At 43.7% G+C, this 24,671-nt stretch overlaps 1 pseudogene; it reads left to right on the top strand.

The window, feature by feature from the left end:
• Positions 1-441: 441 nt before the first annotated feature.
• Positions 442-24,460, top strand: LOC118360024 (liprin-beta-2-like; annotated as a pseudogene).
• The last annotated feature ends 211 nt before the right edge of the window (positions 24,461-24,671 follow it).

The raw sequence follows: 24,671 nt of genomic DNA, 5'->3' as shown, positions 1-24,671 counted from the left end.
TGCAGTTATGCGTGTCTGATGACAGTGGGTTCCAGGCATGGGAAGCTCTCACAGAGAAAACAGACTAAAGGTGCTTTTCCATAAGGGAACTATATCCATAACTCTGCAGGCGATTCATACATGGTACCATAACAGGAACATTTCATTTCCGTATGGTTCAAATAGCTATATGGCTAATCTGTCAATCCATCTGTTGAGGAACTTTTACTGCATTTCAGTGAAGAATGTGTAGGCTAATCTGAGTCTGTGGCTGAATGGATGTTATCTAGGATAGGAGGAACATACTTAACCGAGTCACTAAATGGGAACCAGATCTGGTATGGTGAGCTTGTGCACCAGGCTTAACCTGTTTCACGGTCCCTGTGGCCAATCAGCAATCAAGGTCCCAGTGACCAATCACCAATTAGGGGCAGGAAACATGTGTCGGGAGAAGTGCCTACTGGAATGTGTGAAAGATAAACAACAGACAGGTCAAGAGGTCATAGTACCTGAGGAGAATAGATGAATGGATGGGCAACATGTGTTTTCACTTCAGACTTTGTCCTTCCTCTGGGAGGTACAGTACAGGAAGCACCTGAAATAGACCTGATAGGACGAGACTGGATGCAGTTACGATCAGCCCATTCCTGAATTCTCCTTCACCATCTTGTTGTCATTAGGGAGATGTGATTAACTCTTTGCTGGCTCGTACCATCTGGACCTCGTTGTTACGGGGTTAACTTGGACACAAAATGGCCTGATAGATGATTATATACGAAGTCTCTTTCTCTCTTTTACCAAACTAACTTGCTAATTTGGACTTGTTTACAGGATGTTTATGTTGCGCAGAAATGTGTTATTTGCAGCACTTGAAATAGCTGAAGAGAGAATGTATTTGCATATTCTATTGTTCAAAAGATATATGGCTATATGCATACTTTGTCTTCTTTTTCCTATGACCCGTGAAGGAAGTTAAACTCCAGCCACATGCTGTGGATTCTGAATCTAAAACAGTTAGATCTGAAGAGTGTTCTTACATAGTCTATTCTTACATAGTCCTCATGGTCACTGCGCCACAAACTTACAATGGTTGTGGTTTAAAAAAGTTTGGATTTCTCAGCAATTTTCTCTAATTTTGTTTCATTCTTTATATGAACGGCTAAGCCATTATTTAGGAAGGCCCGAGGTCTTGCACACTTGGCCGAGAAGCAAATATCAAATTATTAGAATGCTAAAAGGTTCAACATCATTTGATGAAAGCTTAAGAAGCATAAACCTCTTACAGAATTCCACACTCACGGCCACAATAGGTTATTTAAAATGTGATACCAGTGCTGTGTGTGTTCTTGTTGTTCTCTCCAGAGTCTGAGCTTTCATTTCAGAGAGCCCTGGTTCAAGGTAGAGCTGACACTGTGGGTAACTCCTCTCACTTCACAGTTGTATTTGTACTGACCACAAATTGACCAGTAGCTGACCACTCCTCTGTAGGTAAACCAGCGGTCCCCTGTGAACGGTGAGACTAACCAAGAACGATTGACACGCTTAGAGGGAGACAAAGAGTTCCTTGTCCTCCAGGTAAGATTACCTTATGGCATAAACAGTGCATGCATGTGTATGTTTTGCATTTGTGTGTTTGTATGGGAGAGAATAGTGTGTTTTGCTGCACATTAGCATATATCCAGAAGCATACCACCCTGCCTACCACTGCTGGCTTGCTTCTGAAGCTAAGCAGGGTTGGTCCTGGTCAGTCCCTGGATGGGAGACCTGATGCTGATGGAAGTGGTGTTGGAGGGCCAGTAAGAGACACTCTTTCCTCTGGTCTAAAAAAAATATCCCAATGCCCTGTGTAGGGTGCCGTCTTTCGGATGGGACGTTAAACGGGTGTCCTGACTCTCTGAGGTCATTAAAGATCCCATGGCACTTATCGTAAGAGTAGGGGTGTTAACCCCGGTGTCCTGGCTAAACTCCCAATCTGGCCCTCAAACCATCATGGTCACCTAATAATCCCCAGTTTACAATTGGCTCATTCATCCCCTTCCTCTCCCCTGTAACTATTCCCCAGATCGTTGCTGCAAATTAGAACGTGTTCTCAGTCAAAGTCAAAGGTAAAATAACGGATAAAAAAATAAGAGTTGTGTTAATGGATATATTCTTCACCTACAGAAATGATTTAAATTCAGCTGAAGTTGAATCCCCCGAGTTGAATATGAGCCTACTGATATACATGAGGATACATTACACTGCATTGGCCCCCTTATGTATCAGTCATAAGAGAGGGAGGAAGAGAGAGAGAGAGACGGAGAGAGTTGAATTTGAGCCTACTGCAATACAAGAGGATACATTACACCGCATTGGCCCCTTGGTGCCCTCTATAAAATATAAACAGTAGTATCTCTATCATGTATCAGTCATAAGAAAGGGAGGGAGGGAGAGGAAGAGAGAAAAAGAGAGAGGAACAGGGAAGGAGATAGAAAGATAGGGTGGCAGAGAAAGATACAGAGAGAGAGATGTAGAGAGAAAGATATATATATATATATATGTAAATATATGAGAGGTGGGGTGCTAATCCAGTGGTTGGCCTTAATTGCTGTTTTTTTTTGTTGTCAACAAGGGTTAGGTACAAGGGCAGTACTTCTTAAGTGTGTGTGTGTGTGTGTGTACACTAGTTCTCAAGGCTGTTGAGTAAGGGTTTTTCTGCAGTCAGGTCCAGACTTGCTGGCTACAACACACCTCTGTTCATTGACAGATGCGATGTCTTGTTGTTGTGTATAGGTCTCATGTACATACTACCACATTCCTCCACTAAACTCCATCTGATTGGCTGGTTGAGCTCTGCCTTTTGTAACTGATTGGCTCTTTCGCTAGTTTGTTTTCTCAACAGCTTTATCCACATCATGAGTAGTGCAGAGCCAGCTTGATGGGCTGAACTGAGAAAAACTCCTGAAGGACAAAGAGTCCTTCATTCAGCTTTGGAAATATTTGCACTGTTTAATTTGGCAGTGTTAAGTCTATATCAATTAAGGAGCTGATATGTTGCGAAATGGATGGCAGGCAAAGAGAGGTGATTTGAATGACTTTGAGAAAGTGCATATGGATGGTGGGGTTAGATAACTTCCCAGGTCTGGAGGAGTAAAGGATGGAGCCAGGGAGGGAGAAAGAGAGTGTGGGAATGAAGGATGAGCAGAGGTCAAGAGGGTTGACAACATTGAAAGAAGGGGTCAGAAATGTTGAAGTATTGCTGTCTACTGGTGTGACTAAGTTTCTACTCTACCCCCCACACACACACACACACACACACACACACACACACAGGTGAGCGTTCTGACGGACCAGGTGGAAGCTCAGGGAGTAAAGATCAGTGATCTTGAAAGTTCTCTGGAGGAACACCAACACAAGCTCAACTCTACAGAAGAGATGCTGCAGCAGGTAAGGACCTCACTCTGCTCCTCTTCCATTCATACAAACCTTTAGCACCAACCGTATTTACAGTCTCAGTTTAGACTGGCTTCAGCATGATATCAACTTCCTCGATTTGTGTGGTTATCAGGTTCACTTCCGTATCTTCCCGTTTCTATTCAATTTGGGATCTGAAAGTCTGCATCACAGCAGCACAACTATTATGCCTTCTCCCTTAGACTGACATAATGAAATTTGCTTTATGTATGACTATAATGCTTTAAAATAATGCATGTGTGAGCAGGGGACATCCAAAGCTTTCATCTAATAATTTGTATTTTAAGACTAGCACACACACCCATGGCACAAAAGACTCCTCATACAATAGTCTTATATTCAGTCCACTAGCAGCCTAGATTTAGACATGCTCTGTCTCCTAGCAGACTGTCTAGACATGCTGAGTCTCATGGCAGTCTGCGTCCTAGAGAGGCCAGCTTCCCAGGAGGAAATTCCTCCCTGGCATTCCAGTTAGCCGGGCTCCAAAGTCTCTGACAACTCAAATATTTAGTGTGGTCTGTTCCCGTCCAGAACTGATTCTTGGAGTGCAGTGGCCGTCTGCTCTGGCAGGTTTGGTCGTGGTGCTCTGCTCTAGGGCTGGTCTGTCTGGGCATGTGTGCACAGGACAGGGAGCATAGTCGGTCACACCCCTAACCCCCCGGCGTGTGTGTGTGTGAGTGTGACAGAGAGAGAGACAGATCTGTCATCAGTAGAGGTGGTGTGTCCATGTCTCCCACTCCTGTGAGGTGCAGTAGAGTTCAAGCTCAGAGCAGACATGGAATCTCAGTCAGAATCAAGGATCCTCTTTACAACTAAGCTAAGATAACTTCATGACAGCAACATGCATGAAAAGGACTATCGTCAGTCCATACAAACTGAAAACTGAGGTAGGACAAACTTTGTATACTAGTAAGCATTTTTGCTACAGTATATCATCATTCCAGGGAGAGGCTTTCAACTGCTCCAAAGTTCCCCTGAACAAATTCTGTATAGTAGGCCATCTTTGTTAGACTGTCATTAAATGCCAACAATGCATTTAATTTGCTAGCCATTGCAAACTTCGATTCTGTTGCAAAAAGTTTGTTAAACAGAAGCAAAATAAATTAAATGGGGAGGGACCTACCTGAATTTGTTCAAAATAAACTTTTGATTTGCTCCGTTTGTTTCCATTCAAGGTTCCAACCCTTTAGAATTTTCACCTAAAGTGACATAAACCAAATCTAACTGCCTGTAGCTCAGGACCTGAAGCAAGGATACCCATACTTTGAAGTTTGTGGAAATGTGAAATGAATGTAGGAGAATAGATATAGATCTGGTAAAAAAGAAAAAAACTAGTTTTTTAACATTGTTTGCACCATCATCTTTGAAATGCAAGAGGAGGGCCATAGTTATTCTAGCCCAGGCACAATTTAGATTTTGGCCACTACATGGCAGCAGTGTATGTGCAAAGTTTTAGACTGATCTAATGAACCATTGCATATCTGTTCAAAATGATGTATGAAGACTGCCCAAATGTGCCTAATTGGTTTATTAATACATTTTCAAGTTCATAATTGTGCACTCTCCTCAAACAATAGCATGGTATTATTTCACTGTAATAGCTAATGAAAATTGGCCTGTGCAGTTAGATTAACAAGAATGTAAGCTTTCTGCCCATATCAGATATGTCTATGTCCTGAGATTTTTTTTGTTACTTACAACCTCATGCTAATCACATTAGCTCAACCGTCCCACAGGGAAGACACCAATCCCGTAGAGGTTAAAGGATAAACGGTTTCCATAATGAATACACCCCTGGTTAACTCTGTACAGCAGGGTTGTTCTGAAGGGCCGGGTTTGTTTCCTTGAGACGTGGTCATTATGAGGCGTTGGACCTGAGCCGCAAATCTCTTATTAGTGACACAGCTCTAATATTTTCCATGTGCACTCTCCCAGAAACCTTAGAAAACAAACCATTTTCTCTTTTAAAAAAAGCTACATTTTTAAATGCCCATGGTTGGACTGCCTCAGTGCTTCAGATATTTTCTTTGGACCTTTTTAAGGCTGTGTTTACACAGGCAGCCCAATTCTGATATTTTTTTCACTAATTGGTCTTTTGACCAATCACATCAGATCTTTTCACATCAGCACTGTTTCAGAGCTGCTCTGATTGGTCAAAATACCAATTAGTGAAAAAAATATCAGAATTGGGCTGCCTGTGTAAACACAGCCTTAAAAAGGTCCAAAGAAAATATCTGAAGCACTGAGGCAGTCCAACCATGGGCATTTAAAAATGTAGCTTTTTATTTTAAAGAGATTGGGCAGCCTCTGAGACTTTGCACCTGCCTGAAATCAACCTAGTTAGCTGTTGAGTGAAATAGGGACATTCAAAGCAGACTGTTTTTCTGATAAAGAGGGATAATTAGTGGCCCAAGCAAGGTCCTAATCAGCATCATGTTAGATTGATAGCAATCCTCATTTAAATAGGAAGGCAAGTGCTGAGCCTCTGCAGTATTTCTAGTTGTATGGCAACTGTGCAGGGTTCTGTGTCCTCTGCATGATTTGTAGTTGTGTGTCTGCCTGTGAGAGGGGCAGTAAAAATAGTGCCCAGAGGCTGAGTATATTTAGCCGTATGGACAGTGTCTGACTTTGAGAGAACTTAACAGAGCTAGACGGTAGCTTCTTTAGTGTCCAGTGTAAAAGTTCTGTTTGGGCTTGGTGTGGTTGTACTATTATTTTTATTTTTCTCCATTTGCATGATTGGTGTTAACAAGTGTCTCCCCTGGTGGCAGGAGCTCCTTAGCAGGACATCACTGGAGAGTCAGAAGTTGGACCTGATGGGAGAGGTGTCCTACCTGAAAATGAAGCTGGTGGACATGGAGGAGAAACAGATGAATGGAGTAGCAAGGAAGCATAAAGCAGAGGTAAGGACATACACACGAGGGGTGATGAGTGTAATCCTAAACTTTTATATATGACTGAGGCGGTTGGAGTTGAGTCCCTGAGACAGACTGTACTGTAGCAAGACTGATTTAAAAAAAATGTATATATACATCTATAGAGTAGTGAAATAATTCAGCTTCCCTGAGGGGGTTTGTTTCACATCCCTTGTGATACTTATATGTAGTGAAGTGAGCTTTGCCAGGAAATGACAGGAGTGCATGTACAAGTCCTGATCATGTTTTGGGAGATATAACAATGCTGCTGATGTTGACAAACATACACTAAAGACAGTAAAATGTACTCCACCCTCTTCCTGGACTACCTAGGAATGAAACTACTCTCCATGGAGTCATGGCTCTGTGTTTTAGTTCAACCTGAAATGTGTGTTTGCTTAAGCCCATATGGTATGTTTGGTTACCTACACCCATCACCACATGAAGGTAAGGTCTAACATTTTTCCTCAGAACTACTGCAAAACCTGATACAGTTATGTAGTTACTGTAAAAACATGACTTGTCAAAGAGCCTTTGTGACACAGAGCACATCCAGTACTATGTGAAGCCATGATGGTTGACTGGGTAAACCTGAGGGTGAGTAGGCTTTAATTCGGCGACAGGTTTAAGGTTTTAGTTTTTAGTGTAACGTTTTAGTCAAGTCCTGATGTTTATGAAATCATGACTGGCCTATTGTATGAGCTGCAGAGGCAGGTGGTTTCCAAATGAGGAAACTCCACCCCTTTCAAGCCCGGGTAACAACCCTTTAGACAGGAAATTATCCATACCTGTGGTTTGTAATGTAGAGGATATTCGGTACACTTAGTAATGTAAGGACATGTGTTGCGATAGTCTTTATGCTCTGGTCATGTACACACACTGCCTTCCCTATGACAGGTCCTTCTGTAGCTCAGTTGGTAGAGCATGGCGCTTGTAACGCCAGGGTAGTGGGTTCGATTCCCGGGACCACCCATACGTAGAATGTATGCACACATGACTGTAAGTCGCTTTGGATAAAAGCGTCTGCTAAATGGCATATATTATATTATTATTATTACAGCTGACTGGAGAGAATGAAACCTCTGCTTTGAACATTCCTCTGATGTGCCATGTGTGACCATTCAAGCGTATAGTATGTGTGTGAATATGCGCACGCACACTGACACTCTTTTTAGGCCTCCCTGCTGTGGAGCGGAGTCCCTAAGCTCATGGTTATATATAGCTGTGGACAGCTCTCCATACATGTCATATCCTCTATACTGGACACCATGTGATAATTCCACAGTCCAGGTATAGCTCTGTGGTTGTTACACTCTAAGTATGATAACATGCCCTGCTCTAATGGACTGGACAGTTCCTTTCGTGTGGCAGTATCGCACACACGTGTGAGATTAGGTACCTGTTCTCACTCCACTAGGTCAAAAGCATATTTAGACAAGACAATTTCACAGGCCCAGAGGGTGTTTATAGAATGATCCCAAGGCTCTGACACTGCACTAAGGAACCCCTCATCACAACTTGTGTAGTTCATGAAACCCAAACCCAATGCTATCCCATGACTTGTGTAGATAAGGGGGTTGCTGCATGCACTGTACTGCATCGTTTAAGAGGCATTTCACTGTGGTGTTTTGAGTAGTTGGCAGATAGAACTCATGGACTAATTGATAGTCTCCAGACTATTTAAACAATCCATTATCTGTTGATGTACATGTGTGACAATGACATGTACAATTGTAAATCCTTTTATCAATGTCCCCAGGTCATACTTCAAGAGCTCAGACTTCTCAAGGAGAAAGTAGACCATCTTGAAGACCAGAAGTCCCAGTATGAGAGGAGACTCAAAGCAGCAAAGGTTAAACATGTTAGCCTACCTCATCTCCTGTTATGTCTAGACTGTACTAGTAGTGCCCAGTTTCCTCTGCTATCTACAGCTTTCCTAAACTATGTCCAATCTGCTTTTCTGCCCAGTTGGAGACGTGTCATTTACAGACAAGTCATTCACAAAAGGCTTTTTTCTGAACAAATCTGCAGGCCATTTTCTTTGTAGAAATGGATTTAAATGGTGGTTAGGTCCTTGTCTCTTGGCGATATTACAATACCTTGGTTAACACACCCCATTGCCATACCTCGCTGGCTCTCTCTATATTTTTTTAAAACTTTCACTCGCTTCATCTGTCCCATCTGCTTTTCGCTCATACTATGCATTTTAACTTCAATCACTGCTAGTGTAGCTCAGCCTTCCTAAAATGTATTGTTTTGCTATACATGGTCATGCTGCGTTACTGTGAACATATAGCCTGCTCTCGAAAGATGAACAAGACAAATCATGTAAATATCTGCTTCAGGTGCATTTTTCTGCACCTACTATTATATCTGCTAAACAGTTTACGCCACCAATAAACTTAGTCTCCAACAGTTTTATGTGGAGGTTTTTATGAGTGTTGACTTTGTCTTTCTATGAGTATGTGTTTTTATCTTATGCATGCTCCTGATCTTACCCTGTTCCCCTATCCCACACAGGCACAGATATCAGACCTCCAGCAGCTCCTGCTCAGTAAGAATGCAGAGATAGACAGCCTGCACGCACAGCTCCTGGCCAGACCACTGTCTGCTGAGACCTCCGAGAGAGGTAAGCACTTCAAAACTGTATTCAGGGTTTGTTATTCTGTAATGAAGGGGTTGTATGTCCTTTGTTGGTGACTAGCCAATAGGCTTTTGTCGGTCATGGATCAATAACATGCTGCGACTGTGCCGGTGAGTGGTGCTAACAATGGTTCTCTCTCCACCTTGCATTTCCACTGTTGCAGGATATGTACAGGAGAAGGCTCAACAATAAGCACAAGCCTTAACACTATTTTAACAACTTTAAAACACTGCTTCAACATCTTGTCCCTTACATGAATTCACTCGTTCATACCCTGTTGTGGGGCTCCAAGAAAATCAAACCCAGGAATGGATCTTTGCTTCCTCGGTCTGGTAACATTTTATGAGCTCATGTTCTTCAGCTGAGTAGATTATTGAATCCCTGATCAGAATACAGAATTTCCACTGGGAAGGGACTCTTGATCTGTGAATGTCAGCCAACTGGTGTCCAGTAACAGCCTTGATGTCATCATGCTCTTGCTACTAGAAGTATGGTTAAGTAAGTTTCATTTTCAGGAATCTTTTCCATTGCCTATGGCTGCCTGTCAACTTTCTCTACTTAATTTCTGCTTTATTGTATGGACCCCTAGCTCATATTGTTGCTTTTTCCCTGGCTAGGTGAGATGTTTTCCCATCTGAGAAAAGCTCTGCTCCATCGATTTTTACAAAACTATATGCATAAATGGGGTAGAAAATGAAAGATTGCAAATACATTGTCATATTATGGTACTGCATACATGAGGTACAAGATGGCAACTACAGTATGACTCCTTTCTACAGACCAGGAGCTCCAAAGGTTAAAGACTGGGATGGAGACGCTGCTGGTTGCCAATGATGAAAAGGTGAGTAGGTGTCTGTCAAAGGTTACTACTAATGCATGTTTGTCTCTCTTGGTCCAGTAGTGAGAATTTGCTATACGTCACAAAATAAAACATTGACCTGACTGATTCCATTGCTTTGTACAGTGTATACAGTTGGGTGCCGTTGTATACATTAAGCAATGTAGGCATACACAGCAGGACCATCACTGTTAGAATGGCATGAGCTGCTGGAAGGCTGATGTCGTACGTAACCACACACCTGTAGCACCGCAGTTTACAGCACAGAGCTTTTGTACTCTTAGTTGCACACACGGGTGGAATCTTTGACCAAATAGGCCCCATGCGTTCTCGCTCTCTCCGCAGCCATCCGTTTTAGGCAAAGCCACAATTAATGAGTCTTGGATATGCCAGACCTAATTTTGGAGTTTGGTCCATTAAGAGAAACTAGACCAGGCCAGGGGCACTGGCACCACTTCAAAACACATGCATGCACTCTGTTACCACTACTGAGTTCCAGCTGTGCCCATGTCACACCACATTTCTCAACTCTTATGTTAAAAGCATATGGAGAAAGCCAATTACAGTGCCTTGCAAAAGTATTCAGACCCTTTGGATTATTTCAATGTTTGTTTTTAGTGGGATTAAAATTGTCAGCAATCTAGAGTATTCAAGTATTCATCCCCTTTTGTTTAGCTAAGCCTAAATTAGTTCAGGAGTAAAATATGGCTTAACATATCACAAATTACCTGGACTCGCACTGAAATAATAGTCATTCAAAAATCCAGTCAACCCCTAATGCTTTCTCTGTCCCCCATACACACATTTAAGGTCCCACAATCAAATGTTGAATTTCAAGAACAAAAAGCCTCAAAGGGTCGTGATGGGTAACAACCGATCTGACAATGAAAGTCTTTCAAGCATGATCTGGTTGATTATTAAACCACCCAGACACATCTTAGTCCTACTGAGGTGCAGGACAGGAATGACACTGCTCAGCGATATTACCATGAGGCCATTGGTGATTGTCTTTGGGAAAAAAAAAAAAATGTGTTTAGTTCTAGCTGTTCAGGACCAGTTTATTACCGGCCACCCTTTTCAAAACAGACCAACTCTGTTAACGGGATCATTGACTTCATTAGCTGTGATTTCTGATGCATATATGGTTGAATCATAAGCATACATGGACACTTGGTTTAGTGGCAGTTAATTGGTAAAAAGAGTAGAGTGCCTGGAGATCTGCCCTGTAGTACACCACACTTGGTCAAAAATGTAGAGTTTTTAATGGTAGCTTTTCTGAGTTCAATTAGTTTGCCATGTCATGGATTCAGAGCTGAGATTGAAAAATCCTAATATTTCTCAACTGGCTATAGTCTATCATAGGCTATACTGAACAGTACAGCTCCCACAATATTCTTATCAATTTCTTTCAACTTATCATCAGTAATTTGTCAGTATATGTTGATTGCCCTTCTCTATAAGCATGTTAAGTCTTCATTTGTTTAGAGAAATAGCATTGTATTTGGTCAATTATTATTATTATTTTTTCCTCCAACCATTTGCTAAGAGCTGCAGCAAGCTTATAGTTGTGCTATTAGGACTTGTAAAGGCTGCTTTACCACTCTTGGGTAGTGGAAATACACTGCTCAAAAAAATAAAGGGAACACTTAAACAACACAATGTAACTCTAAGTCAATCACACTTCTGTGAAATCAAACTGTCCACTTAGGAAGCAACACTGATTGACAATACACTCATGCTGTTGTGCAAATGGAATAGACAACAGGTGGAAATTATAGGCAATTAGCAGGGCACCCCCAATAAAGGAGTGGTTCTGCAGGTGGTGACCACAGACCACTTCTCAGTTCCTATGCTTTCTGGCTGATGTTTTGATCACTTTTGAATGCTGGCGGTGCTTTCACTCTAGTGGTAGCATGAGACTGAGTCTACAACCCACACAAGTGGCTCAGGTATTGCAGCTCATCCAGGATGGCACATCAATGCGAGCTGTGGTAAGGTTTGCTGTGTCTGTTAGCACCTCCATGCTCTGGACACTACGCTATCAGGAGACTGGGCAGTACATCAGACGTGGAGGAGGCCGTAGGAGGGCAACAACCCAGCAGCAGGACCGCCACCTCCGCCTTTGTGCAAGAAGGAGCACTGCCAGAGCCCTGCAAAATGACCTCCAGCAGGTGGTATGAGGGCCTGATGTCCACAGGTGGGGGTTGAACTTACAGCCCAACACTGTGCAGGACGTTTGGCATTTGCCAGAGAACACCAAGATTGGCAAATTCGCCACTGGCACCCTGTGCTCTTCACAGATGAAAGCAGGTTCACACTGAGCACATGTGACAGACGTGACAGTCTGGAGACGCCATGGAGAACATTCTGCTGCCTGCAACATCCTCCAGCATGACCGGTTTGGCGGTGGGTCAGTCATGGTGTGGGGTGGCATTTCTTTGGGGGGCTGCACAGCCCTCCATGTGCTCGCCAGAGATAGCCTGACTGCCATTAGCTACCGAGATGAGATCCTCCGACCCCTTGTGAGACCATATGCTGGTGTAGTTGGCCCTGGGTTCCTCCTAATGCAAGACAATGCTAGACCTCGTGTGGCTAGAGTGTGTCAGCAGTTCCTGCAAGAGGAAGGCATTGATGCTATGGACTGGCCCGCCCGATCCCTCAGGATACCATCCGCCACCTCATCAGGAGCATGCCCAGGCATTGTAGGGAGGTCATACAGGCACGTGGAGGCCATACACACTACTGAGCCTCATTTTGACTTGTTTTAAGGACATTACATCAAATTTGGATCAGCCTTTAGTGTGGTTTTCCACTTTAATTTTGAGTGTGACTCCAAATCCAGACCTCCATGGGTTGATAAATTCGATTTCCATTGACAATTTCTGTGATTTTGTTGTCAGCACATTCAACTATGTAAAGAGAAAGTATTTAATAAAAATATTTCATTCATTCAGATCTAGGATGTGTTATTTTAGTGTTCCCTTTATTTTTTGGAGCAGTGTACTTTGGCTTCCCTCCAAGCCTGAGGACAAAGACTTTCCTCTAGGCACAGTTGACCTGACCGCTTTGAAGTGGCTAGAGTCCTCAGTAGCTTTCCATCGAAGTTGTCAATGCCAAGTTTGCCATTGATTGGTAACAATTTTTCCACCTCTCCCACTCAAACTTTACAAAATGAATAAATAGATTTATACATGAATACGATGGCTCACTGTTTGGCATTTCCTGCCAAAGTTTGCCCACTTTGCCAATAAAGTCATTAAAATAATTGCCAACAATAAATGGCTTTGAATAAGCCATCTGAGTTTTTCCATTCATATAATTGATCTTGGCTTCATAACGCAGTTTCTTTTTGAGTTTAGTCACAATTTGCAGTACGTCAGCCAGTCGGCTGCATAGACAACTTATTGGCCACTCCTTTTGCCCCATCTCTTTCAACCATACAGTTTAAGTTCCTCGTCAATCCATGGAGCCTTAACAGTTCTAACAGTCTGGTTTCTTAACAGGTGCATGTTTATCAATAATTGGAAGAAGCAATTTCATAAATTCATCAAGTGCAGCGTTTGGTTGCTCCTTTCATTAATCACATCAGACAAACATATGTAACATCCACGTAAGAGTCATACAAAATATTTTGCTATGATCTTATACACTATTTTAGGATTAGCTTTTGAAAAGTTTGCTGTCCTGACTGTAGCCACTAGTGTGATCCCTGCATCCAATGGGTACGGACACAGCTTTTAAAGAAAGTTCTACAGTATTTTAACAATGTGATCGATACATGTGGATCTTGTTCCTCTGGTGTTTTTAAACACCCTCGTAGGTTGATTTAATAACTTGAACCAGATTAAAAACACTGGTTACAGTGAAGCTTCCTCTTGAGCAGACCGCTTGATGAATCCCAGTCAATTTTCAGGACCCCATAAAAGTAGACCTCTGTTTACATCACACTATCAAGTTTTTTACACATTTAGATACTGACTGTTAGCACTTGGTGGGCTATAGCAACACCCCAAATAAAGTTTTTTAGATTTGCCAAGTGAACCTGCAACCACAACACTTCAATAAGATTTGACGTAAGCTCTTCTCTAAGCATTACAGGGATATGACTGAATATACAGTGCATTTGGAAAGTATAGTCTCCTTTTTCCAAATTGTTACGTTACAGCCTTATTCTAAAAATACTTATTGTTTTTAACCTCGCCAATCTACACATACCCCATAATGACAAAGCAAAAACATTGCTTTGAGTCTTCTTGGGTATGACGCTACATGCTTGGCACAACTGTATTTGGGGCTTTTCTCCCATTCTTCACTGCAGATCCTCTCAATCTCTTAGGTTGTTTGGGGAGCGTCGATGCACAGCTATTTTCAAGTCTCCAGAGATGTTCGATCGGGTCCGAGTTCCGGTTGGGCCACTCAAGGACATTCAGAGACTTGTCCTGACCCTTCCTCTCTCTCAATGACTCATCTTACCATTCTGTTTCTACTCATCGTGCTGACTGGGAGAACTGCAAACTGTTCTTCAGTTACTTGAATCCACCTGTATTTTGACAAAACACAAAGCTATTTTCTTGTAACAACTGCTTGCAGAACTTTGTCATGGTAGCTAGCAACACAGGTTACGCTGTTTCTCTTCGCAGATCCAGACAGGGCAGGTCACAGGGACGATTGAACCTAACAGCAGGGATCTAGACGGCCACAAACTCGGGACGATCTGCGGTCCCAGCCACAATGGCTAACCGCTTCGCGGTCTGCCCTCAACCCCGCTAGGTAAATTGCTCCTCAGACCTTGCCTTAGTTGGCAAGATCACTGGACAGAGACTAGCAGTCCCAGCAACTGATGCCAACTGTGTCACGGGATCCAAACTAAAAAGTTAGCTAGCTACTAAGAAACATTTCAAAACACAACCGAGCTCTTCCTCGTTTCATGTTAAACCAGAAGTGACGATAGTTATTTAAAAAAGAATAGGCAAATATTGCACAATCCAGCTGTGCAAAGCTCTTAGACTTACCCAAGAAGACTCATGGCTGTAATTGATGCCAAAGGTGTTTCTAACATGTTTTGACTCTTGGAGCTGAATATTTGAGTTTTTTTCCCACTTTGGCGTTTTGTGTAGATTGACAATTCAATTTTAATACCACTTTCTAGTATAAAATGAGAAATACTCTGAATACTTTTTGAAAGGTACTGTATGGATTAATCTCCCTGTTACAGGACCGGCATATTGAGGAGCTCACACTGCTCTTAGTCCAGTGCAGACAGTTCAGAGATGTTGTGACCCCAAGACAAGGTAACAACCTTCCCTACCATACTCTAGTTATTGATTTTTATTTAATTTATTAAAAGCCACTGAAAGGGTAAAATATTCCTTACATTCAAATATATAATAAAGCAGAACATTTCCATTACTCATGATGGTATAAAGCAAAGACACTTTCTTTGATAGCTCCACCCACTATCCTCTCAGAATCCAATGAGAGGACTCTGTCGAGCAGCAGCGAAGAAGAGGAGCATGGAGTGGTGATGACAGTTCCTCCCAGTGCACTCCCCGAGAACACAAAGACTGAGGTGGGTCAGAGGAAGGGGAATGTTCAGATGGGGGAACACATTGTTCTCTCAGCCCCAAGCATACACTGACAATTACTCCAGTTTTCAGTATCAGCATAATATGAAGGTTGAAAGAGCCTTTGGATTAAAACATGATTGATCCTGCCCAATATGGTTCAGAAGTCTCATTTTCCCACAAGTATTCTATTGAACTAGAGGTTGTGGCGCTAAAGTCATATTCCTTGTTCCCTGTCCTTATCTCTATCTCTCCTCTGGTCCAGATGTCCTTCAGCGGTTCGTCCCCCCAGCTTGTGTCCAACCTGCCAACCCAGAAGGGGAGAGAAATCTGGTGAGACTCTGGGGAATGGAACACCTTTTACGGGACTGCACACACAAGGGACTGCACACACAAGGGACTGCACACACAAGGGACTGCACACACAAGGGACTGCACACACAAGGGACTGCACACACAAGGGCACAATTGACTGCACTAATCAATATTTTTCATTGGGAATGATCAGATGATAATGTATTTTTATCAGGACGCATCCCCGACTTTTATCAAGCAGTATGGACAACCTACAGAATGGATCTGCATCGAAGGTAGTGGAGACATTTTCACTTGTTAACATTTACTGACCAGAGTAGGAAAATCTGACTAGAAAGGGCATTACTTGTCTCCCCAATCTGTATCACAGCACTGACTCCTTGTCATCTAATGACTGTTCCTCACCTTTCCTACCTCTAGCATGTAGTTGTGATTCCTGTAGAGGCTGAAGTGTCTACTGCGGTATTATAACTGTGAACAAAACTCTTCACTTTCATATCTAACCGTTACTGTTCCCTTTGTTTGGGTCACACTTCTGACCACATTGTTTTGTCTTGACAATCAGAATTTTACAGAAAAAAATCAATGAATTTAAAGTAAAATGAAACATTGTATTGGTCTAATTGTTTAATTGATCTGTTTGTTCTCCAGAATGGGCCTGTAGATAACAGGTGCCAGACCTTGCCGGTGAAGTCCTCCCTACCAGAGCATAATGGAGAGTGCAGTGAGACACCGAGCCAGAGGTCTCTAGAGGGGAGTGAAGACGGAGACTCAAGTAAGTCTGAAGAAGCACTACCCCCACACTGTCCATAGGTGCTTCAGACACCTTCACCTCAGAATATACTGTAGGTTTCCCTGTGTCTTGTGTTTATATGGTGGACAGACCTGCTCTGAGAAAACATATGTGCTTAGTTCTGGCTCCTTCTACACCACAGAGCACAAAGCCCCTGGTAGATCAGACCAAGCCCTGGTCCTCCCTTTGAGACAGGGCATATACACAGGTCTCTGATCAGTGGCTAGTGGCACTGTGATCAAAGCTAATAATGGAGAGGTCCCAGCCAGAGCAAAGGTCGCTTACCTCAATTCCACCTTCTCTTTCTAAATGATCAAAGTCCACACAACTCCACCCTCTCTCACGGACCACACTCACCCCAACTCCACCCTCTCTCACGGACCACACTCACCCCAACTCCACCCTCTCTCACGGACCACACTCACCCCAACTCCACCCTCTCTCACGGACCACACTCACCCCAACTCCACCCTCTCTCACGGACCACACTCACCCCAACTCCACCCTCTCTCACGGACCACACTCACCCCAACTCCACCCTCTCTCACGGACCACACTCACCCCAACTCCACCCTCTCTCACGGACCACACTCACCCCAACTCCACCCTGGGCTTTGGAGTGGCAAATCAAGCCCATGAGTGTATGATCCTCCCACAAAATGAATCTATTTTGGCCTCCTGGCTTTAAATGGTGCCATATATTATGGATGCAGTGGTGGGATTTTGTGCTGCGCACATAAACAGGCACAGGCCCAGCAGCTGGAGCGCCTTTCTATGTGCTCTCACTCCTGTTGGGTGGTCGGTTTGAGCCTAAGGCCTCCAATACAAACATGAGAAAGCAAAGCGCTACCAATCCCCTGGGCCTATCAGTGAGTCTTACTGGGGTCTGACACACACAACTAAAAAGACATTAGACAAAATACTTTACAATTTACATATAAAACATGTTAATGCTTTTAAGTGCGTGTGTGATCATCAATCACTTACACATACATGTCGGTACATACACACAAGATGGTCACATGGGGGACAGGCAGTGTGCTGTGAGGTGTTGCTTTACTTGTTATTTTTTAAAACCAGGTTTGCTGTTCACTTGCACTATATAAGATTGAAGGAGTCATGCACTCATGGCTCTGTATAATACTGTATGTTTCCTTGAATTTGTTCTGGACCTGGGGACTGTGAAAAGACCCCTGGTGACATGTCTGGTGGGGTAAGTGTGTGTGTCAGCGCTGTGTAAGTTGACTGCATACAACTTGGAATTTCCAATACATTCATGTGTCTTATCTTTCAGGGATATGCACACGTAAGAGTGTCCATGACACTAGCCATGAGTTAATTAACATGTTTGCTACTCATCTCTCCACAGGCTATTGGCAATAAACATAATTCAATCATTAAGACTGACGGTTCCCCGCCTGTATGAAACAGCTATTTGTGTTGCGGGCCTGGAAAGAAATGACTTTTTTGAACAAGTTGATTTCTTTCATTTTCAAAAGCAACTCTAATGAAAGCTAAACCAGAACCTTCGCACAGATGTAAATGTCCGATATAAAGAAGTAGAAAATAAAGAATATTTTTGTTCTTTCCCCCCTTCTTACAGGAAAGACAGAGAAAATGGACGACACCTCATCCTCTGACCTTTCACCCCAGTCATCAGGGGCGGAGTCAGGTCAACAGACTATTGGCTCTCCAGAGCACCTGAAGAACAATAACAGTATCAGAAAACTCTGGGGAAAGTGAGTGGGTATATTTTTTTAAATAAAAAATATATATACAGTAAATTAGGCATATGTACCTCACCTAAAATTGCAAGCTTTGGGATGTGAATGACACCCAAGTCAAGTATATTATCTACAGTATGTCTATGAAATCAAATACTGTCCTCTCTTCCAGGATCAGGCGGACCCAGTCAGGGGGTCTGCAGGGGGAGGACCTGGAACCAAACCAGTTTAGGAGAGGGGGGCTGCGTGCCACAGCTGGGCCAAGATTGACCCGGACCCCTGAGTCTGGCAGCTCTGTTCGGTAAGACTGGGTTTGGGGTATGACTCCTTGACACCACATAATTCCCCAGTAGATTATTGGCATGAAAAAAAAATGTAGTAACACTTAATTTCGAGCATCTACAGATTTCTACTAACCTTAACCCCTACCCTAAACCTTATTATTAACCTTACAGTATCAAACAGTTGCTTATCAACAGATGGCTTGTTGATAGTATGCCCATATGTAGAGCATCTACAGATAAGAATTCCGGACTATCCAAATAAAGGGTGCCCAAGATGTAACCGATTTGGTCTTATGTAGCAACAATCGAAATGTTTTTTTTACATTAGGTAACAATAGCATAACTGGTGCATTTTAACACCAATAAATCTGTGCATTTAATATATCAATCTAGCAAACCAGGCAACTAAAGGCAACTTTCTAAACAATGTTTTTGCTTAGTTTTCTAGCTTGTTAGAAGGTATAAACGGTACAGTGAAATGGTTACTTGCAGTCTTTCGTTTAGACATATAGCTCGGTAAACAATGAACCATAATCCCAACTCATAATATTAATACTCATATAGCATGAATCTACAGGTAGTTAAAGCTAACAAACTAGCTAGGTTCAATGTTAGCTAGCTAGCTAACATTAGTCTATAACTAGCGATGTAAATGGCTCTGAGATACAAATAGCATCCTTACACAGATCATACATGTAATATTAGCCATTGCACTTTAAAGTGCAATGAAAAATGACGTTCTAACAAAATTAGAAGATAATAATATCTGAAAATGTAGCTAGCTAGACTCTCGTACCGTATAAACGCTTCTCCCTCTTTGTCACAAATGCCATGGTTGCCCTTAGTTTGACAATGTAATCCAGACAAATGTATACTACAGCCTTCTGTGTTCTCTTTGACTCCCTCGGCATTTGCAATCAAAAGCCTGCATTTTCCCCATCTCCTTAGCGATCATACTCTGCTTCCACCAGGCATTCCACTGATTTCAAAACACTGTCCTCCCAGAAAGTGAAGATCCTTAGCAACACTGCAGTTCTTTGTGAAAACTTTCACTAAATTCCACTTTAGAAAGTATTATCTTAACATACTTAGCAGCTCATGTTATAGACAGAAGCAGGCTACATGGCAGACCAATCAGAACTCCTCTCTCGCCATGTCCAGCCCAACCATTATCTCTGCCAATCATGGCTAGCGGCAGGTAGCCTTGCGGGTAGGAACTTTGGGCCAGTAACCAAAAGGTTGCTGGATCGAATCCCCAAGCTGACAATTTAAAAATCCTGATGCTCTGAATGCGTTGATGTTGATTTAAGGCAGCCCTCCGCACCTCTCATTCAGAGTGGTTGGGTTAAATGCAGAAAACAGATTTCAGTTGTACAACTGATTAGTTATCCCCCTGTACTGTTTTTCCATGGTTAAACCAACTAGGCTCATAATTTAACAAAATCCATTTTCATTTACAGACGGCATTTGTTTTTAAAGGAACATGAAAGTTCACATGTTCCAGAATACATTTCTGCAAAAAAAGCTTTTTGATAAAATATGTAATTTTAATTAAAAAATCTCACCAGTATAGTATTGACATGTGACATGCCTACTTTACGGAAATGAGTAACATATGTTTGCTACTGCAACTGTTTCAATATAGGGTATACTGGTCACATAGTATAGATGTTGAGTTGGCCAAATACAATACATGTAGACAGATGCAAAACAAGGTTTTCCATCAGTATTCTCTCTCGCTCTCACATTCTTCATATCATTTCTATCATTCTGTCTATCAGGGATATGAACACACCATTCGGCCAGTGGACCAGGGAGCAGGTGTGTGGTTGGCTGGAGGACTATGGTCTGGGCCAGTACGTCAACCTGACCCGGCAGTGGGTCGACAACGGACAGACGCTCCTGTCCGCAAAGCCACAGGACTTTGAGAAGGTCATTGAGGGAGAGAGGGTTTCTACCATGATGAACTTAAAAACATACAAAATTGTTGCTTCTATGGTGCCTATATTAGGACAGCCTCAGGGTAGCAAGTAGGTCAAGTCATTCACTCAGAACTTTTCAGTCTCGGCAGGATTCCATATGGACACTCCGTTGTCATAATACTCTCTGGAGAACATGTAACACAGCAGGAATCAGGATCATGTTCTGAAGTTAGAAACCGTCATTGATTGGCTTTGGGAAACCACAGAAAAACCTTGCATGTGTTTGGGAACCTTATTTTAATGTAAATGTTTCTGTGTCCACAGGAAATGGGTATCAAACACCCGCTACACAGGAAGAAACTACAGCTGGCTCTAAGGGGGTTCAGTACTAAAGCCCTGGAAAAGTCCTCTGAACTAGACCACATTTGGGTTACACGTATGTCTACAACTTAAGCTGTACTATTAAAATCTACTACATTCAGACATTGCCAGAAGTGTGGTATTTGAGGTGCACAATGAGTCAACTGCATTGTCTGTAGGATATTTTGCTGGGAAATGTTCCTTGTTCAAAAGGAGGTTAAATGGTTAGCTCTGCTTGGTCACATGCAGGATGGTTGGATGACATAGGCCTTCCTCAGTACAAGGACCAGTTCCACGAGGGGCGAGTGGATGGCAGGATGCTCCAGTATCTCACCGTGGTAAAGCTAAACAATGAGATATTTGAAAGTGAATCCTGTTTACCTGCTCATGTGATATCATCACCATTTAATATACTATTAGTATAAAAATGTTCCCATACAGTGAATATGCCCTAGCTTTCCTACTGAACTACAGTGAATATGCCCTAGCTTTCCTACTGAACTACAGTGAATATGCCCTAGCTTTCCTACTGAACTACAGCGAATATGCCCTAGCTTTCCTACTGAACTACAGTGAATATGCCCTAGCTTTCCTACTGAACTACAGTGAATATGCCCTAGCTTTCCTACTGAACTACAGTGAATATGCCAGTGAATAGCTTTCCTACTGAACTACAGTGAATATGCTTTCCTAGCTGAACTACAGTGAATATTCCTACTGAACTACAGTGAATATGCCCTAGCTTTCCTACTGAACTACAGTGAATATGCCCTAGCTTTCCTACTGAACTACAGTGAATATGCCCTAGCTTTCCTACTGAACTACAGTGAATATGCCCTAGCTTTCCTACTGAACTACAGTGAATATGCCCTAGCTTTCCTACTGAACTACAGTGAATATGCCCTAGCTTTCCTACTGAACTACAGTGAATATGCCCTAGCTTTCCTACTGAACTACAGTGAATATGCCCTAGCTTTCCTACTGAACTACAGTGAATATGCCCTAGCTTTCCTACTGAACTACAGTGAATATGCCCTAGCTTTCCTACTGAACTACAGTGAATATGCCCTAGCTTTCCTACTGAACTACAGTGAATATGCCCTAGCTTTCCTACTGAACTACAGTGAATATGCCCTAGCTGAACTACAGTGAATATTCCTACTGAACTACAATGAATATGCCCTAGCTTTCCAACTGAACTACAGTGAATATGCCCTAGCTTTCCAACTGAACTACAGTATCTAAACTGTTTCCCAGAATGACCTGCTTTTCCTGAAGGTGACCAGTCTGCTCCATCACCTCAGTATAAAGTGTGCTATCCACGAATATGCCCCTCCACGTCAACAAGTTCAACCCCCACTGCCTCCGACTGCAGGCCTGGAGTGAATAGGGACCCTGAGAGGTGATGAGGGTAGGGACCCTGAGGTGGGGGAGGAGGTGAGAGGGTAGGGACCCTGAGGTGGGGGAGGAGGTGAGAGGGTAGGGACCCTGAGAACTACAGTGTGGGGGAGGAGGTGAGAGGGTAGGGAGGTGGGGGGAGGAGAGGGTAGGGACCCTGAGGTGGGGGAGGAGGTGAGAGGGTAGGGACCCTGAGGTGGGGGGAGGAGGTGAGAGGGTAGGGACCCTGAGGTGGGGGGAGGAGGTGAGAGGGTAGGGACCCTGAGGTGGGGGGAGGAGGTGAGAGGGTAGGGACCCTGAGGAGGTGAGAGGGTAGGGACCCTGAGGAGGTGAGAGGGTAGGGACCCTGAGGAGGTGAGAGGGTAGGGACCCTGAGGAGGTGAGAGGGTAGGGACCCTGAGGAGGTGAGAGGGTAGGGACCCTGAGGTGAGAGGGTAGGGACCCTGAGGAGGGGAGGGGGTAGGGGCCCTGAGGAGGGGAGAGGGTAGGGGCCCTGAGGAGGTGAGAGGGTAGGGACCCTGAGGAGGTGAGAGGGTAGGGACCCTGAGGAGGTGAGAGGGTAGGGACCCTGAGGAGGTGAGAGGGTAGGGACCCTGAGGAGGTGAGAGGGTAGGGACCCTGAGGTGGGGGGAGGAGGTGAGAGGGTAGGGACCCTGAGGGAGGTGAGAGGGTAGGGACCCTGAGGAGGTGAGAGGGTAGGGACCCTGAGGAGGTGAGAGGGTAGGGACCCTGAGGAGGTGAGAGGGTAGGGACCCTGAGGTGGGGGGAGGAGGTGAGAGGGTAGGGACCCTGAGGACGAGGTGAGAGGGTAGGGACCCTGAGGTGGGGGGACGAGGTGAGAGGGTAGGGACCCTGAGGAGGAGGTGAGAAGCAAAAGTTGGCAAGATGGATGAGAAATTAGTTCATATTTGTTTAATAAGATTTTACTGCTCAGTGGAGGAACTCTCTCATTTCTCTCTCCCCTGGTCAGAGGAACCCCTCTCCTTCAGAAGTGATCCAATGGTCCAACCATCGTGTGATGGAGTGGCTTCGGGCAGTGGATCTGGCTGAGTATGCACCCAACCTACGGGGCAGTGGGGTCCATGGAGGTCTCATTGTGAGTGGACTGCACCTCAGAACCATGCACGTGTCCCAATTCCTCAAACTTTTCTGAAGTGTGCAGTTGCACACCCCCAGTCATCTGCAGGAACACACTTTGGAAGAAGACTGGAGAATGTTCCTACCTGATTGAGCTCCAGCCCTGTCCTCTACCCTTGTACTTTAGATTCTGGAGCTGCGGTTCAGCTCTGAGACCCTGGCCATGCTGCTGAACATCCCCCCTCAGAAGACCCTGCTCCGCCGCCACCTGGCCACTGCCTTCACCGCCCTGGTGGGGACGCAGGCCTCTCTGGACAAACGGGAGTATGCCAACGCCATCGGCCATGCACCCCTCACTACCGCCGCCAAAGTCCGGGTATGACTGCTGTGTGTCCATGGAAGAAGGCCCATGATTACTGTATGATGTGCTGTGAATACTGTGTACATGTAATGGAATCTGCCTAATATGCTGTTATTGAGAGTTTTAGAAATAATCCACAGTAGTTATTGTTCAATATACGTATTGTGTGCAGAGGACCCAAGCTTAAGCTCTTGTCTTCCTGTATTATTTCAGCCCAAGAAGCTTGGTTTGACCCACTTCAGTCACCTGAGGAAGAGGAGCCCAGATAATTTGGCGGACTACATCTGCCCGATAGACAGTGGGGGCCTTTCGGTCATGAATGGGGTTTCCCACCGGCCGTACGCAGGGGTCTGTGGCCTCAGCCCCATCCTGGACAGCGAGTCAGAGAAGCGGGAGCAGGTGGGGCCCAAAAGCTGACACTGGCGCTCCCCTCAGCCAATGACTGCAAATCTTATGGCTTTTAAACTCCGCCCCACATGCCTACGTAAACATATCCCTGCTCTCCCTGAATCAAGGTGCTGATTCAGTGTCAATTCTAAAGCAGTGTTTTTACCAAATGGTGATTCACTGGACAAGGTACTGTGTGTGTGCATATAATGAATATCAGCAGGATGTGCTAATTGGGTATTTGATGGATGATAATTAGCTGGATGTGCTAATGACTTGTTTACTGGATATGCTTATTAAGTAATTGACCTGGATATGTTGAAATCATGACTGACCTGACAGGCTAAATGAGGATTCATAATGCTATGGTTGTATAATGGTTCCCTTTGAAAGCTGCTCTCTGCATTCCTGGAAAAATGAGCTGGATTAAATGTTCCTATCTTCTGCCATTGCTTCAGAACACAACCTTTATGATGTTACTGACCATTGTAGTCTTCCTCCTTACCTTGCTGGATTTATCTTCGCTATTAGCTGCCTTTCTTGAGTTATGGTACAAAATGAATACCTTTTCTATAAGCTTGTTTGATTTATTTTGTGCTATATTTAATAATTGGCAAATTCACAAAATGAGGTGCTCTCATGAAAATTCAGGTTTGC

The sequence above is a fragment of the Oncorhynchus keta genome, chromosome 2, assembly GCF_023373465.1.
Source record: "Oncorhynchus keta strain PuntledgeMale-10-30-2019 chromosome 2, Oket_V2, whole genome shotgun sequence".
Classification (NCBI taxonomy): domain Eukaryota; kingdom Metazoa; phylum Chordata; class Actinopteri; order Salmoniformes; family Salmonidae; genus Oncorhynchus; species Oncorhynchus keta.
Note: the sequence above shows the minus strand (reverse complement) of the source record. Positions and strands in the feature narration are given on the sequence as shown.